The sequence below is a fragment of the Schistocerca piceifrons genome, chromosome 6 (genome assembly GCF_021461385.2).
Source record: "Schistocerca piceifrons isolate TAMUIC-IGC-003096 chromosome 6, iqSchPice1.1, whole genome shotgun sequence".
Classification (NCBI taxonomy): domain Eukaryota; kingdom Metazoa; phylum Arthropoda; class Insecta; order Orthoptera; family Acrididae; genus Schistocerca; species Schistocerca piceifrons.
In genome coordinates, this window is record NC_060143.1 from 26,649,481 (window position 1) to 26,654,063 (window position 4,583).

The 4,583-nt window shown below is 43.8% G+C and overlaps 1 non-coding gene across 1 annotated transcript; it reads right to left on the bottom strand.

The window, feature by feature from the left end:
* Nucleotides 1-1,896: 1,896 nt before the first annotated feature.
* Trnar-gcg lies at nucleotides 1,897-2,021 on the bottom strand. Its single transcript has 2 exons — nucleotides 1,985-2,021; nucleotides 1,897-1,939 (listed from the first exon to the last, which is right to left on the bottom strand). It is a non-coding gene; the product is annotated as a tRNA-Arg (tRNA).
* Between the last annotated feature and the right edge of the window lie 2,562 nt (nucleotides 2,022-4,583).

Here is a 4,583-nt window from a genome sequence, read left to right on the forward strand (position 1 = left end):
AGTCTGCACTTACGCCTGGGGAGGTGAAAGACCTAACTGTTTTTATTTCATTATTAGCTGACAAACCTGGAATTGCCCGGGTATTCATTTCGCCAGTATTAGAAACGAAAGCAAAAAATGAACTGCATTTGTAGTGAAGTATCGAAAAAAATTCATTTTCACGAATTCGTGAAATACCTTTGAAGCCGGCCGCGGTGGTCTAGTGGTTCTAGGCGCGCAGTCCGGAACCGCGGGACTGCTACGGTCGCCGCAGGTTCGAATCCTGCCTCGGGCATGGATGTGTGTGATGTCCTTAGGTTAGTTAGGTTCAAGTAGTTCTAAGTTCTAGGGGACTGATGACCACAGAAGTTAAGTCCCATAGTGCTCAGAGCCATTTGAACCATTTTTTTTTGCCTTTGAATTTATGAGACAGACGTACAAAGAAGCTCCAATTGAGAGAGCGATTGCAGATTTCAAATTTAATGGATCTGTCCTCTCTAAGATTTGGAAGGAGAAACCGTTCCATGCGCAGCGAGGCGGTGGCAACAACAGAGAAGGATGTGAAATCAGACAAGGATGAAAATGTTTCACCTAGAGCGAGAATTTTCGTTGACCATTTCAAATTTGACGAATCTTGCTCGCCTCCGTTCCTGAGGAGAGGAATTATTTCAGTAGCAGTGGCGCTTCCAAATCACTTCTGATTGAAGCTGGTAAGGAATCAAATGTGTTCGTAGAGTACTTCCGTTTGCGTCTGTTAGAAAGTCCTAGACTATGTTAGTTTTCCTAAGTGTTTAGTGCTTCGTTTGCGTTCATTTAGGTCGATAACATTAGGGATGTATGTGGCGTTTTTATGACCTTTTACAGTGGCCTGTGGACACATTAACGGCCTCGTAGGACCTCAGTTCCACGATAGACAGCAGTAATCCCCTACTCTGTCTCCAGGGTTGCAGTAGTGACAAGTAGTTACTAGCTAGACATATTTTTGCGTGTATCTGAGAGAAATGTGTGAGAGATAATAATAGTATATCCGTTATTATTAACGTTCTCCTCTGCCCTCCTTAAGTGAAAGCATCTCTGACAGCTTTTTGCACAGTCTCACCCTTCGTTGTTTCTGTAATGCCCCAATCCTGATTATACGGTTCAATTGACCTAGTTGTCTCGAGTAATAAAAATAATAACTTTGTAAAATATGATCGCTTTCCACAACTAACGCAAGAGGATCCCGAAATTTTCCCCGACCACAGCCTGCGTAATAAAAATGAACAGCAGAGATCCTATAATACTACGCTTCAGTGGTGAGTCAGTTTAAACTAAGCCTTGTGCAACATATCAGAAGATTTAACGTGTGCACTCCCCCCCCCCCCCCCCCCCCCCTCACACACACACAAGTCAAATCTCTGACACATGGTTGCTAACAAACTGTTATTCCTTTGCGCGACCTTAGAATATTGTTTATTGGCCATGATCCTAATCTCTAAAGCATCTTAAGATGATGTGCAGGACGAACACACAAGTCGAGAAATATTTCCAAACTGATGACAGTGCATTTTCACTCATTCGCCCCTGACAAGCTAACATTCACTTAACAGCTAACATTTACTTAACGTCTCCCTGACAGGATAAATATTAGATATAACAGCATACTTTCACTTAGCCTACGCTGACAGGATGTATTTTAAACATGTAGCGTATTAACTTTCACTTAGCGTGCGTTCCACGGTGTATCCTTCACATACACACAGTCAAGCCACAATGATGTGACCAAAACCTGCGAAACTCACTGGCAGATTAAAACTGTGTGCCGGACAGAGACTCAAATGGCTCTGAGCACTATGGGACTCAACTGCTGAGGTCATTAGTCCCCTAGAACTTAGAACTAGTTAAACCTAACTAACCTAAGGACATCACAAACATCCATGCCCGAGGCAGGATTCGAACCTGCGACCGTAGCGGTCTCGCGGTTCCAGACTGCCGGACAGAGACTCGAAATCGGGACCTTTGCCTTTCGCGGGCAAGCGCTCTACCATCTGAGCTACCCAAGCACGACTTCAATTCAGCCAGTACCTCGTCTCCTGCGTTTCAAACTTCACAGAAGCTCTTCTGCGAACCTTTCTTCCAGGAGTGCTAGTTCTTAAAGGTTCGCAGAAGAGCTTCTGTGAAGTTTGGAAAGCAGGAGACGCGGTACTGGAAGAAATGAAGCTGTGGGGACGGGTCGTGAGTCGTGCTTGGGTAGCTCAGGGGTAAACTAAATGAATTTCGCGATGTGTTCTAACATTCTCCACGATATTGCCGAAAACGGAACTATTCATCAATTTTAAAAATCACACGTTGCGAGAGCTCCCCGTTCAGTATTAATATCAATGTACTCGCTCACCCAGGGATCCAGGTCAAAGGAGATGCCGTGGGTGATTCTAAGAAGTCGCATCCCCAATCTCACATCCGTCATCCCATACCAGTATTGGTAGCTATATCATGGATCTTATCCCTCCATGCGACGATTTCATCTTTGGACAGCCGTCGAAACTCGCCAAATGGCAGAGTTTGTTGCATAGCATGCCTAAAGAGACTGTTTACATCCATGTAAAGGATGTAACTCAAATCATCAGGTGGCTTTTAGTCCTCCACACTAATTCATGGACATTCGCCTTCATGCATCTGTGGACACACTGCCGAAGCCCTCTGCGAACACTGCATGTGGTAAAAAGCAACATGTCAACATCAGCCATCAGTTCGATGTTGATACAATACTTTTAAACACCGCATCCCACAAAATCTCCACTGCAGTGTAATAGAAGACAGGATCCAGTTACGTGTGCCAAGGCATACATTCTAGAATTTCTCAAAAACGACCACGAAGAAACGAAGTCTGTCTCCACATACGATTTAGTATATCCTTTTAAATCAGACATGCTGAATTCCTCCTAAACATTCACAATGTGCCTCTACTCTGCATCCGTTGTGGCAGCGGTTTTGAGTTTGCTAGTGAATGCGGTTGTATCAGGCAATGTGGTTTTGTGGAATCTCCCCATCGAATCCAGGTATTTGTATGGGAAGATCCTCTTGTTTATTGTAAGCTGAAACTTATCATCGGGAAATCAAGCTCTAGTGATACGCATACTTCCCCAGCATGTCATCTCAGCAAGTTTGTGAAGAAGTAGTTTCTCAAGAAGTACCTGCGTAAATCATAAGATAAGAAATCTTGGAAGTGGAGTGTTATTCTTTGCATGATTCACCTGGAAAATACAATGTATTTTTCTACATTGTCAGGTATGATGCTGACAAGGTCATTCTCAAACCTGAAATTCCACAATTGCTCAACAGGAAAGTGAGCATCATACCTCCTCAGATTAAGAAAGAAGACGAGTATGCCGGCCGCGGTGGTCTCGCGGTTCTAGGCGCTCAGTCCGGAACCGCGAGACTGCTACGGTCGCAGGTTCGAATCCTGTCTCGGGCATGGATGTGTGTGATGTCCTTAGGTTAGTTAGGTTTAAGTAGTTCTAAGTTCTAGGGGACTGATGACCACAGATGTTAAGTCCCACAGTGCTCAGAGCCAGCCAAGACGAGTATGTGTCATGACAGTTGGATATTCAAGACGCATGCATTTGAGCTACGCTGCAGAACAGTGGCCTCTATGTGGAGTTTTCGATTTTCTGTCCAAAGGCATCCCACAATTATGATATTTCACTGCCTCCTTGTATAACGCATCATTCTCCTGACAGTTGGTGATTGGAATGTTTTTACTATAAATCAATCAACATCCCATGTAAGTGTTTCGAGTTCGTCTTGTAGGATTTTACTGACATATGACTCAAACTTTTTGCAACTGGAATTATATGAGCATACAACTTGGTATTCTGCCACGTATGGTATGTGTCGTTCAATGAAAGTGGTATGAGAGGCTGTGGGATCACCTTCACAATGCACCACAGCAACTAGTAAGCACTCAAAGTCAGCGTATACTATAAAGGGACACCATTAATGGAGGTGGGTGTTTTTGTACTTTGAGAACTTTTTATTCTTAGTGAGCTTTTCCATACGTGTCAGTTCCTGGCTCAAGCAATCAGTCACACGTCTTTCTAAATACACTGAGTTAAGAGATGGGACACCCGCAGCAAAAGTATAGTTGATGTTCATTTTTACTCATTTGGGAAAATAGGTGGGAACTTTTTTAATCTAGACATACTGATGTTTCTCACCTTCAGAGCATAGCAATAAATAGCAATAACTTCACGTGATTAGGATGCTTATCAGCTATTTTCGAAAAGTACAGTAGGCCAACTACTTTATGCTTCACGTCTTCAAAAAAATGGTTCAAATGGCTCTGAGCACTATGCGACTTAACTTCTGAGGTCATCAGTCGCCTAGAACTTAGAACTAATTAAACCTAACTAAGGACATCACACGCATCCATGCCCGAGGCAGGGTTCGAACCTGCGACCGTAGCGATCGTTCGGCTCCAGACTATAGCGCCTAGAACCGCACGGCCACTACGGACGGCTCACGTCTTCACTTGTTTCCTTTATCAACGAGAAGCAGACTGTAAACGTGAACCAAATAATTAGGGAACTGTCTCTCGAATTTTAGGAGATCTGGGATTGTGGCGG